The sequence below is a fragment of the Rousettus aegyptiacus genome, unplaced genomic scaffold, assembly GCF_014176215.1.
Source record: "Rousettus aegyptiacus isolate mRouAeg1 unplaced genomic scaffold, mRouAeg1.p scaffold_m13_p_12, whole genome shotgun sequence".
NCBI lineage: Eukaryota > Metazoa > Chordata > Mammalia > Chiroptera > Pteropodidae > Rousettus > Rousettus aegyptiacus.
The window spans coordinates 3,590,350-3,603,846 of NW_023416287.1; the positions used below are offsets into that span (position 1 = coordinate 3,590,350).

Sequence of the window (13,497 nt, forward strand, 5' to 3'; positions counted from 1 at the left end):
GATGGATATACTTGCAAAAGAATTCCAAGCTATGCACAGGGATAGTCAGCATAGCTCCGCTTGTAGCAGCAGAAAACGCTGGAAACAGCCTCGAAGTCCACACGCAGAGGAACGGTTAAAATTATGGGAACCACGGACAGCAGAATCCTCTGTAGATGTTAAGCAGACCGGACTAGATCTAAATGTGCTGATAGCAAAAGATAACCTTTTAATTCAGGAAAGTGCACTAATCTTAAGTGGGGAACTTGAGTAATTTCCCCCTACGCGGACACCTGTGGAATTACTGCCCGGGTCAAGATACAGAATTTTCCATCACCTCACAAGGTCCCTTGTATCTTCCATTCACTCGCCTCCCCACCGGAGCCCACTCGTTTTAACTTCGGGGGACGTGGGACGTGTCCCCCTGTCCTTGGACCTCGTATGGAAGGCGTCCCCTGGCACGCGGGCTCCCGTTTCGTGGAGTAACGGTTGTGAAATGTGCCCACGCTGCGTGTGTATCAGTAGGCCTTGCCTTGTTTATCGCCGGCTAGCAGTCCGTCGTGGGAAATGACACAGTTTGTTATCTGGCCACATGTGTGGCATGAGGATTGTTTCCTCTTTTTCGCTGATGTCAACAAAACCGCCCTGGACATCATCGCGCGAGTCTTTGTGTGGACAGCTTGCCGAATGGGTGGGTGGAGAGACGCGTAATTTTAATGAAAACAGCCACCTGGTTTTCCAAAGTTTAACCTGTGTCTAGTCCCACACCGGCGACGTCTGAGCGTTCCTGTCGCTTCTCGTCCCTGTCAACAGTTTGTACTGATTTTTCTCTTTTATTTTAGCCATGCCGGTCAGTGTGTAGTGGTATCTCATTGTGATTCAAAAAATATTTTTAGTGGAAAAACACCAATATGCAAAACGATGGCTGGATTACGACCCCGTCTGAGTAATATTATGAGTTAAATGTTAAGTTTCGTCTAGAGGGATACTTACACATTCGAAAAGATTCGTGAAGACACATTTTTGAAATCACATATGAGAAAACGTTTGTTCGTGATGGGAAATCGGAACCGCGTAAGGAGGGGACGTTTCCTTTCCATTTACTTTATTTCTGTGATGTTGAATTATCTAATAGTATGAATCGAATTTCGAGCAGGAAACGGAAATCATTCTGTGGTTTAATACAGGAAACGGCGTGCTCCAAGAACCACCGGGAGTTTTGGGGAACGGGCTCGAGACTCCAAAAGCATGCAGAAATGACCTGCCGTGGGGCTACGACCTCTGAGGCCACCCAGTGGGACCACAGAGTCAAGAGCACGTGACAGCACACGCTTCCCAGCACCAGGGAAGCCGGAAAATAAAGGACAGGGGAGTGTGGCCACAGCAAACCTCACCTCTCGCATCCGAAAGAGAGAGGACGACTTAAGAACCTCGATTCTATGCTAATCTGTTGATAAAAAGCTGCACCTTCCTTGTACCTGAGAATTCAGGGGCCCGAGTCACTCAGCATTCTAGCCACATCCTGCCTGGCTGAAACACGGGTTTGGCTCATCTGCGTACCAAGAATAATACTAGGAAGAAAATGAATGAAGAACGGCCCATCACAGGTATCTCCAATTCTTAAAAGCATTTAAAGCAATTGTAAAACATCTCCTACAGGCTCGACAACCCTTTCCTTCTCTAATGTGTCCCAAAGTGGGAGTGACAGCTCCAGAGAGAGAGGGCAGTGCTCTCTGCAGAGGAAGGAAATATCCGGAACGGGGCCTCTGAGCTTCCCTCTTCTTCTAGAACACGCATGAATTACGTGTGTGCCCAGGGTTTGATTTGTGGCTCAACTCATCAGGTCTGTCTGTGGCCTCTGGCAAGTGGCGGCCTCTCTGGACCTCAGTCACCTCATCTGTTATATGAGGCCGATGACAGAGCTCACATCACAGAGCCGTTTAAAGATTAAAGGACGACATGCAGGTACAGCCTTTGGAAAAGTGCTCGATACACGGTAAAAATTCGGCGATGGTAACTGGCAACACTATCACGTGCAAATACCCTCGTAGCTCACAAAATACGCAACATCGGCATCGGGGCTCTGATCTCATCGAGCTGTCGTTTGAATTTCCTGCAGGAATAGCCTGCTAATGACATATCAGTGAGTTCATTCTCCCCGAGGACCATACTTGTGGTTTAATAGTTCCGAAGCGTAACTGGGTTTAGCACTGGCTCGAGCAAGTTCCTGAGTGTTTTTAAATGTCATTCCGTCTGTCGGTCACTAAGATGTGCCGATGGTACTTGCTCTTTGCGAGTTCCTAAGGAATCCGACGTTCTTATGACAGCAATTATGACTGTTTACTTACATTTATTTTAAGAAAGTGAGCACATTAAAGTGGACCCTCAGTGTCGCTGAGAGGCAGGTACAGGCCCTCGGCGGGATGTTGTAGGGCCTCCTCTGAGTTGGCTTCTGAAGCCCCGTGGGTTAGAATCTGCCCGCCACCCACGCTGTTCACAGCTCTGAAAGGGATGGAAAGGAATGGGACTCGTGCCTGCCCCGGGGAGTTCCCTGTGGAGCTGGCTGCAGAGTCCCTGAGCGCAGAAGACTCTGAAGGGCCAGCGGCAAGCTCGCCAACTTGAAATCCATTAGTAGCACAGCTGGATTGAGCCTGTCACACCTGTTGTGATGAACGGCTACACAAAGAGCCACGCAGGACAGTGGCAAAGAGCTCCAGCTCTGAGTCCCCACAGCCTGGGGGCAGAGCCCGACTCGGTCCATCACCTGAGGACGGTTTTGAGCAAACTTCATGACACCCTGGGCCTCAGTTTTCCCTGTCTAGGAAATGGGGTGGTGGTAATGATAGCCCCGTCACAGGGTTGTAAACGAGGTTGTGTGTGTACGGCCATGCTACCCTGAATAAGCCGGATCATGTCTGATCTCAGAAGCTAAGCAGGGCTGGGTCTGGTTGGTACTTGGATGGGAGACCACTTAGGAAGACCAAGTGCTGTAGGCATAAAAAATAAAAATAATAAATAAGAGGTTTTGTAAGCTGACAAGGTCCTTGCAATCTGTGAGGTCAACCAAAGGTTGCCTCGCCTAAAAACATTTTTAAAAAATAAATTAAAAATAGAAAGGTCGTGATGTTATTGAAGGATACATTTTTTAAAAAATAAACTCATGACTCACAAATTTAAAATAGAGATGTGTCAAGGGTTTCATCTAACTCCTTAATTAACAAGAGAACCAGTAAGATGTTATAAACGGTTCAAGGGATAATTCAAACACACACATAAGTACGTGTGCAATCAGAAATGCTGAAATAGATGCAAAGCCGGACAATGGTCACAAGGCAAGCATCCATTGTGTTCCAAGGAACAAACTCATTTGCATTTCTATGGGCAACATTATTTGCATTCCTATCAAGGAAGTCGATGGAAGGTATAGGCCCTTAAAGAATCAAGTACACTCCAGTACCTAACCTTTTGTCCACAATTTTGTCTGACAATGTAACCCATTGAGCACACATAAAGCTCTCGATAAACACAGGCTACGGTGTTTGTTTATTCTGACAAGACCCTTCCCCACCCATGCTACACTTTAGGGAAGGAAAGGAGGCGGGGAGGAGAGCCTAACAGTTTGAGGCTGAGTTTGATACAGTTTGAGGTTCAGTGAGCTTAGTGCTTTGATTTAGGGTTCTCTTCTACTCCCCGATGTGTGTGACTCCTGGGCCTTTGTCTTGAGCTTGAGAGACCCAAGCCCAGATTGCGGCTCAGGACTACGGTCTGGCTCATCCGCACGCGACCTCTTCCCTTGGCCCAGCTGTGCAGGAGAGGGGATGAGTCACAAGGCAGAGCGCCTTGGAGGTACGCCTTCGCCTTCTTTCATTTACTGAATGTGCAGGGAGAGCTTGTGGCAAGTTGGATCCTGTGCCTGGCACAGACCCAAACACAGTGCACATGATCCTTGCCCTTGAGAGCTCATATTCTAGCGAGAGAGATACACGCTTTAAACAATGTGAGCATACACGCGAGTTTTTGCTTTTATGGTTTTTATTGTTTTCATGTAATTTTGTAGGCAAGAGGTGGGATATTTAAAGGGCTTCATCCAGCCGGAGTTGAGTCACAGTTTTCCCTCTGTCCAAAGAAGCTGGTGTGCAAGGTGGTGATGTCTGGCATTTGAGAAAGCTCGGGCAAATTTCCCGTGGCTTCCAGCAGGGCTGTCATTATGGGCATGGTGAAAGTCTCAGCATTTCTGTGGGCTTCTCTGTGGCTAAGAGAAGCCATAGCCTCAGGCCTAGCACTTGACCTCCTTTTCCCTCAGTTTCCCCATTAGAAAAAGAGAGTGCGTGTGGGGGGGAGGCTGTTGAGATACATAATTACGATTTGTTTATTGCGAGCTTTGAGCTGCTGGGATGAAAGTCTTCATGTGCATGATCCGCTTTATGATTATATATATATATAATCACAGCAGTCTCTGGAGAAAATTCAAAGAGATGTTTTATAACCCAAATTATAGGAGTTTCTCCCTTCAGGAGGGAACATCCCAGCGTAATTAGTGAGGAAAGTGGGTAACAGCCCTGCCGGCTCCCCAGGTGTGAACAGCAGCCTGACCCCAAGGCCCCATGAGGGCGGGTCTCTGCCCCTGGAGCGGAGGGCGGAGCCCTGAGAGGCACAGAGGGCCAGGAGCGATTCCCCAGGGGAGCCAGGGAGTGAGCTGGAAGTTCCCTGGGGTGACATTTTCTCCCAGGGTTATTCACCAACTGCAGTGTGGAAGTCAGAGATCCTCGGAGAGGGGACAGAGGGCTCCGTCTCAGTGTGTGTGTGTTGGGGGGGGGGGGCACGGGGATGGGGGGGGGGGCTTTTCATCTGCACTTGAACTCACCTTGCTGTGCCCCCTGACCAGGTGGGAAGCCTGACTAGCTGGGACGGCCTTTCGCCCTGTTTCAGGTAGGAATGCCTTGGGCTGCCAGTAACAGAAAGTCGCAGGGACCCGTCTTGTGGCTCAGCCACGCTGGGGCCGCGGGTTTTGCGGCCTTCCCTCACAGCCGCGGGATGACCAGTGCCATCGTGGGCATCGCGTCTGCGTTCGTGGTGGGGAAGGAGGAGCCGGTGGCGCCAGGCGCATCCATCCTGTCGGAAAAGCGGAAAAGCGGATGCCTCCAGAAGCCGTCCCCCGGCCTTTGCGCGCGCTGTTCCTTCTCCGGGAATGCCCTCCCCTCGCCCTAAGGCCTGGTATCGCCTGCTCGGCCCCTTCTCTAGTTCTCGGGGGACCCCCACGCACCCTCCTATGGGAGCACTTTCGGCGACTGTAATTAATTATCTATACCAAAATGTCTTTCATCTCTGCTGCCCTGGTGGATTGCAAGACCCACAGGAGCAGTAACCAAAGCTGACTGAGCCTTACAAACTCCAGAAACTTCTCCAATGTCAGGCTAGCACGTTGCTGAGAAAACCCTGCCCACTGCCCAGCTTTCCCGAGATGGCGGTTGAGGCCTAGTTAGGGGAAGAGGCTGGAGGGACTCCAGGGGTCATTTCTCCAGACCCGCGGCCACTCTCCCGCACTGGTTCAGCACGAGCGGCGGCGCTGAGCCACTGGGCGCCGGGCTGGGCACCGAGGAGACGCTGAGAACCGCGCCCCCACCCCCCACCCCCACCCCTACACCCACCCACCCCCCACCCCCGTGGAGCTGACAGCCTGGTGAGACAGATGCAGATTTTAAGAAGCGTGGACAGAAGCACAGGAAAGGTTGTCCACACCTCAGCCGGGAGGCCAGTTTCTGGAGCCAAAATTATAGAAGTAGAACAAATTATCACTAGAAGAGCATGTCCATCATGCCTCGGCGGGGGGCGGGGGGCGGGACGCTGATGGAGGGGATGTGGGGGAAGAACTAGAAGGGCAAAAGTACCCTTTGTCACCAGGTTCCGCCCCCCCTCCCCCCGTGTCCTCTCCCGTGGGACTCCCCCCCCCCCCCCCCCCCCGCCGTAGTCTCCCTGGAGGAACCTTCAGCATGCCCGCCAGGCGACATCCGGGCCCTCGGCAGCGGCACTTAGAGGGACTTCTCTCGCACACACTTTCTGGCTCTAGTTCAGCCGCGAGAGGAAAATTCGCGTCATGAGTCACGTGGAAGTCTTAAGACCTTTTCTATCTGTTCGCTCCCTGCGCTATCCTTCCAACAATGCCCAGGAGGTGACTCAGAGGGCGGTCTCAGGAGTCTCCCCTCCGGGGGCGGGAGCGGGTGGGGGTGGGGTGGGGAGTGGGGTGCGCGGGGGGCGGGGGAGAGAGTCCCTTTGGAGCGCCTTCCAGAAGCCGGTGTTGGACGAACATGTTCTCGCCGGCATTGTCCTCGAAATAGGACAGTGTCTGTGCCCGTTGTGACATCTCCCGCAGGCGCCTGCTTTTCCTGTCGGGCTCATTTGCATGGGCAAGACACAGGTGAGGGAGGTTTCGAAACTGGGCGAAGGGGCCCAGGCCCCCAGCAGAGGCACCTCTGGCTCCTCCCCCAGCTCCAGGCCCCCGCTGGTCTGCCTCGCCTTGGCGACACGGGTCACTCCTGCAGACCGTGTTAAGTGTCAGAGTTATTGCCTCTTTTGAACCCAAAGATGCTTTTACGATCTCTTCTGTAGGGAACAGTCTGTCCCCGACGACATCCTGGGTTGTGCAACTGGTGGCTGTTGTCAAAGGATCTGCATGAATCTCATTAAGCGACAAGGGTATATTGAAATCTTCATTTCCATCCAGCGGCATTGTCTCACCCAGCCCCGCTCACCCTAATTTCTTCTTTGGTCTTCAGTGAACCTATTGTTCAGATTTAATGAAGTTCATATTGCTGTGAACTCTCGTCCTGGCTGTGTCTGTCCATCCGAGCCAGGAGGGGGCAGCGTTTTCCCGCCAAGCAAAGGGCTTTGCGCGCAGAGACCCGGGATGAGGGCGGGGGCGGGGGCGGGGGCCGGGGCGGGGGCTGGTCCAGGGCGGCAGGAATCTCTTTTAATCTCCGCACTATTGTCACGTGATGGCGTGGTTTTGTGAACCCTCTGGACACTTCACCTTCTTTAAGCTAACTTGGCGGCGAGGGTAGAGGTTCTGGGGAAAAATAACTACAAGATCAGGCATTCGTTTAGTCTCCCAATTCTTTCAAGAAGCAAGTAAGAGCAGGAAAGCCAGGTGCCTCTAATGTGCAAAAAAAAAAAAAAAAAAAAAAAGTCCTCCAACGCCAATGATCTTGAAGGTGTGATCCACTCAAAATGGGTTTCTCAGAATCGTCAGGAAACTGAACTGAGCCTTGGGACAGCTCTAAGAAGAAAGCCAATGTTTCATTTATTTACCACTATTAGTATTATTATTCCCCATTTTAGCCCCAGCAGACAAGACAGGAGCCTCTGGTGGCTGCAGGGTGACTGTCTGTGTGGCCCAGAGAGGTTCGGCTTGGGTGAGAGATGTGAGGTTCCGGCAGGAGAATGCGTGCTTTGGAGCGAGTCCCAAGCTGAGCCTGCAGAGGAGGGTTCTCCCTTAAAAACGTCCTTTTGTTATCAGTGCCTCAGTTTGCTCATCTGTCTACCCCTGACATCTCAGAAGCTTCCATAGCCCGAGAGTTCCCACGTCTCCACCAGAGCTGGTGTCTGCCATTCTACCTGCTTCTCCTCTAACGTCAAGAGAGTCGAGATTTCATTGAAGCTCAGGGAAACAGTGGGAGATACAGAGAGAAAGTCAACAAGGGCGAGGAGCTGGGGCTTCCGTCTGTCCATCTGACATCCTGGGAAGGTCGTGCCTCCGGTTCAGCTCCAGCCCCACCCCCACCCAAGCGGCAGTGAAGGGTGAGGTCCCTCTGATCTCCACCACAGGCCCTGATTGACCCCCATCTGACAAACTGCACCGTGGACGCTTGGGCATCTGGGAAATGCAGCCGGAACTTTCTGAACTGAGATGAGAGTACACATCCAGGCGGAGTCGATATAACTGGGAATTAGGAGCCTCAGGAGCAAGAGGGGGCTTTGGGGCAAGGAGGTCTGGGTTCAAACGCAGCCGGATCACCGGCACAGGTTGCTGCATCACCTTGAGATGCCATCCATAAAACAAGAACAGCATTTCCTAGGAATAGTACCACTGAATACACGCCCCAGGCAGGCAGAGCGTTTGTCTGTCTTCTTCCCGGATCTATCCCCAGGAGCCTAGCACGGAGCCCGGCCCGTGGTAGAACCACAGCGAATGCTTGTCTATCGAATGAGTGAGGCGGTCTGCGCTTCAGGGTGGTGTGATTAGCTGAATGAGACGTGCAGAATGTCGGGGACCCACAGGTGTGTGGGAACGGTTTGCTCCCTCATTTAAAGTCTCCTTTCGTCTAACCCGGATCGACCAAAGCATTGCTCAATTTGGACGAGACGACGTATGTGAGAAAGCCCGAGGATGAGCTGCGAAATGCTCTCGATGGACGTTCACAACCTCCGATGTGTTCCGCCTAAACATGTCTCCCCTCTCAAGGCAGAAGAGTGAAGCGTTTTCCTATACGCTACCTCACGTAGTCTTCATGACTTCGGGTGGGAAGTGAATATGAGTTTCGGCGATGTTAAATTATTTTGTGTAGGCATATATTTTTTTCCCGCATGCTTTTAGAAGGCCCCCCGTGGTTCCTGAGTGCGTGGGGGCCACAGCAGCAAGAACGTCACAAACAGCGGGTCACCTGAACACCCACCCGCACACAGAGTCGGCGCCGTGATGCCCCCCCCCCCCGGTCTGTAAAGCGGAGGGCGCCTATGACCAGCACTGCTTCTTGGAGTCGGTAAGCGAGCAAGACGAAGCAGTGATAAGGTAGGAAAAGAAAATGACACGCCGGGGAAAAGATATTCAAAATCTGTGCGAAGAACAAGACAGGAAACCCAAACGGGCAACAAATTGCGTAAAGGAAAAATAAGTTCGAGTCACCGATAATTTTAAAATGCAGATGAAAACACCGGCCAGAAGCTAAAATAAAAACAAAAACTCCCAGAGCGGGCGGGGAGGGGAGCGGGGCTCTTTCCGACTCAGCTGGTGGGGCTGGCAATCAGCCATCGGGCACTTGGCAGCGTGTATCCCGCGCTTTAAAGATGCATTCCCCTTATCCCAAGGAAATAATTAAAAACCACGAGCGAAGAAACATGTAGGAATATTTGTCAAATACGGTAATAGCAGAAATACTGAATACAACATAAATGTCCAAACAGAGAGGCCTAGAGGTCTGAAAGCCATTAAAAATGGTGGCTTCAATGTGAGTCTCTGGAAAATGGATAGATAGAGACAGACAGACTGGAAATAGCTGTAACCAAAACATTATGGGTGATCTGTATTTTCTCTGTGTGATTTTCTGTGTTTTTCTAATTTCTTATTGCAAACAGATTTTGCTTTGTAATCAGAGAAACATCATTAGTTGTTTTATTTTTAGAGTAATGCTGTGGGGGCAGCATGGTTTTAGCTATGCACTCTGATTTATTTTGGTTTTATTGAGCAAGAGGGGAGAACTGACATTTAGTTATATAACTGCGCAGTCAGTTTCATCATCAGTAAGACAGAGCTTCCAAAGGACCTACTGTACGGAGTGTGTGTGTGTGTGTGCACGCGCGCGTGCGTGTGTGCGCGTGCGCGCACGCGTGTGATACAAAATGAGCTCATCCACATGAGGGCCCTGGCACCGTGCCTGGCAAACACAGCAGCTCCGAAACTATTAGCTGCATTTATGATTATTGTTGTTCTGGCCATTGTTGCAGTTGTTTTCCGTGGAAGACCGGGGGCAGAAACAGTAACGGAGCTCCAGGCTCAGAGAAAGATTTGCAAAGCCATGACTATCCCAAAGTAGGCAATGACGGGGACCTCCACAAGGAAAGGCGACAGCAGTCCTGAGGGTAACCGTCAGGAGATTTCACGGAGGACTGGCGAAGAGTGAGCGCCAGCTGCGCGGAGCCGCAGAAGTGGGGACAGGCACGGCGGAAGGGCTGTTAGGGCTCTGTCCAGGGGCGAGAGCAAGATTTGCACCTCGGACTCTCCTCCATCCCCATCCCAAGCCCCGCCCCATCACACCCAGCCACACCCCCAACAAACTAGACCACACCCCCGCCACGCCTCCAACTGCTCGTTGGCCACGCCCCCAGATGCCCACCGCCATCTCTCCCCCAGCCCCAGGCCACGCCCCCAAACGCCCTCCGAGGGCCCAGAGCTGCTCTGACTAGGACAATGTGCCAAGAGGCGGGATGTGCAAACCTGATTCTCCCTGACACGTGAAAAGCCGGCAGAGCCTGCGGATGGGGATGGGGGCGGCCGCTGGCCAACCCAGCAATGTGCAGCCTCAGATTATGAGGGCACAGACACCACGAGTGTATCCCTTAGGCTCTATTCGATAGAAATAATAATATGCAATTTATAATCCGAGATAGACTTTTGATAGCAAAAGGAGAGCAGCAGATGCGGAGTCCGCGCGGCGGCAGCGACAGTGGCCTGGCGTTTCCTGAGTGCGCCGCGCTGGGCGCACCTCCAGGCCCGCCATGGTCCTTCACGCCCCTGTCGCGCTCGCCCTTGGGTACTATCAGCATCCCAGAGGAGCAGTTAGTGACTTGCCCAAGGTTCACAGCTGGGAGGTGGCAGAACTGAGATTCGAACCCAGGCAGATAGGACTCCACAGCCGATGCTGCTGGGCTCTTCCTCACGCTGCCCGAACACGCAGTGCAGCGTGGTGATGCACCCCACCCCCTGATGTGGGCTGGCCAGGCGGCCGTCTCTCACCCCCTAAAGGTGCAAACGAATGCCGCGGGACAGCGGGCATTGCCCTAGGAAGCTAGAGAGGGGCCCACAATGACCGGTGCAGCACCTTGGCGGCAAACACCTGTCCACACCCAGTCTTCAGCGCTGAGCCTGGGGAGGGGCTGAGTCCCGTGCTCACCTGCCCCGCGCTAGCCGCCGCGCTGCGCACCGGGCTGGCCCCGACGCTGAGGAACTCGCCACGTGGCTGGGGAGACTGGACACTTGGATACTGGCCAGGTTTTTAGGGACCAATTCATTATGTTTAAACACTAAACCCCAAGTAGCTTAGACACTGTATTAGGCTAAATAATGGCCACCTAAAGATATCAGCTCCTAATCCCTGAAACCTGCAAACGTTATCTTGTTTGGAAAAAGGAGCTTTGCAGCTGGGATTAAGTTAAGGCTTTTAAGATGAGAGGATAATCCAGGATTGTCCAGAAGGGCCCCAAATGTCATCACAGGTGTCCTTGTAAGAGAGAGACGGGGAGATTAGACACACACGCACACGCACACGCACACGCACACGCACACGCAGGAGGAGACGGGGCCGTGTGAAGGTGGAGGCAGAGACCGGCGTGTTGCGGCCGCAAGCCGAGGAGCCCCAGCCGAGGAGCCCCAGCCGAGGAGCCCCAGCCGAGGAGCCCCAGCCGAGGAGCCCCAGCAGCCACCAGAAGCTGAAAAAAGGCGAGGAACAAACCCTCCCCTGGAGCCTCCCTCCCGAGCGGGTGAGGGGTTACTGACAGCCGGATCCTAGCCCAGTGTGTTCATCGTGTTTCCCGACTTCCGACCTCCAGATCTGTGAAAGAAGAAACCTCTGTTGTTCTAAGCCAGGTCTGTGGCGATTAGTTACAGCAGCGAAGGAAACCAGCAGGGAGCAGGCTCAGCGGGGGGCGGGGCACAGGCCGAGACCCCCCGGGATGGGGCCTGGGATCCCTGACCTGCCTTCTAGGGGTCTGGAGCGGTCGTGCCGTCTCCGTCTTGTCACCCATGCAAAGGGGGGGGGGGGCTGTTTTTTGCTTACGGTGTCCATGACCTGTTTGGTTGCACGGGGCAGAACTCCCACCCCAGCCGGCTGGATAAAAGATGTCAAACAGGTGTGTGACAGGAAGGAAGAGAAATGTCCTGGTTTCGGGTGTGGCTGGATCCAGGGGTTCAAAGGGACTGTCGCGTCCTCTGTCTCTGTCTCCCTCCCCCATCCCCTCTCACCTCTGCCCTTGCGAGTCGGCCCCATGATCTCCCTGTGCAGACAGGCTCCTTCCTCGAGCCTCGCGACCTGCGACCTGCCGAAGCCAAGCTTCGTTTACCCTCTGCACAGCCCAACCAGATCGCGCCAGCACACGAAGACCTGGGAAGGCTCTGACTGGCCAGCCGCGGGGCTCGTGCGGTGGACTGGGGCACTCGGGTTGGCCTGGCCTGGGCCGAGGGCCTCCCTGTGCGCAGAGTGAGGCTCTATCTCCCTGCGGAAGCAGCGGTGCCCATCAGAACAACAGCGACAGAGTGCAGAGAGCAGACCCCCCAAAGTCTGAGGGGTCAGGGTGCCCTCACCAGAAAAGAGAAAGGGATGCAGGGCAGACAGAAACGAGGGGCATCGCCACGTTACCTCATGGAGCTGTGGGAAACCCCAAGTGGCAGCGCGCGTACGAACATGCCCTGTCTCCGTGACCTCAGCCCGTCGACCCCACCCACACGCTCCCAAGCCCGACTTCCGCACCTTCCCCAGGACCCACAGCCTGGCCTGCAGCCGCCTTGGCTTAACGAGGGCAATGGGGAGACTGGGCTGGATGAGCCGAGACGGATTCAGGCTCCGGGAGCACACAGAGGCCCCAGGAATTCAGCATTCACCCCCCCAAAAAAGGAGCCACTGAAGGCTAGTGAGGAGGAGCCATGATGTTTAAAAAGCAATGATCGGGGGGCTGTGAGACTCCCCGCATACAGCTCGCAGCAGTCATTGAATAAAGTCCTTGGGGTGACTTACCGCTGACGTCCCGGGGAGTGGGGGCTGCTGAGAAGTGCTGTGTTATCATCTGCACCCCACCCCCGTCCGCTTTTCACACAGACCGCGCAGGAGGGCGTCCGCCTGGGATTGTCAGCGGCCACGCTGCGCCAGGAGGCTTCCCCCTTGGGAGTCGCCCTGTCTGGAATTCCAGTCTCTCCTCCCCCGCTTCCCATGCTGAGAGCAGCCGGAAGGAGCCACGTGTGGCTCTCAAGCGTTTGGAGTGGGTCCGGTCTGAACCGAGACATGTCGCAGCGTACGACACACACCTAGGACCCCCCTAAAAGCAAAACATCTAGTTCCGTTTATTCCACGTTGAAACGGTAGTATTTTGAGCTAAATACATTATATGATTAAAATTAACGTCACCTGTTTTATGTTGAGATGGTGGCTAGTAAGGAAGTGGAAAGCGCTCGTGTGGTGTGCACTGTATTTCTACGGGACGGTGCATGCTAGAAGATTCTAGCGTACGTGCGTTCTCTTACTGGCGGTCAAAACCACACATCGTATGGGCAAGGAAACCGAGGCTTGGCGAGGCCGAGGGACGGCAACACCGCTGAGGGCTGGAGAGAAGTCCCCAGGTCACTCCGGTTCCGAGAGGGGACCGCCTTCTGCGCTACACCAAGTCGTTCGTGTATTGCATCAGCTTTGGGCTGCAAGCAAGAGTCCCTAACCCAAGCTGGGTCTCTGTCTTCAAAGCAGCGTTTACTGTCCGACATGAGCAGTTCCGAGGCTGCTCAAGGTATCACCCATCCCTCTGCCCCCTCTGCCTGTTGGTTTT

At 53.6% G+C, this 13,497-nt stretch overlaps 1 pseudogene; it reads left to right on the top strand.

Annotated features, from left to right (window-relative positions):
- Nucleotides 1-2,856: 2,856 nt before the first annotated feature.
- On the top strand, nt 2,857-2,975 carry LOC118610551 (annotated as a pseudogene).
- Nucleotides 2,976-13,497: the final 10,522 nt, after the last annotated feature.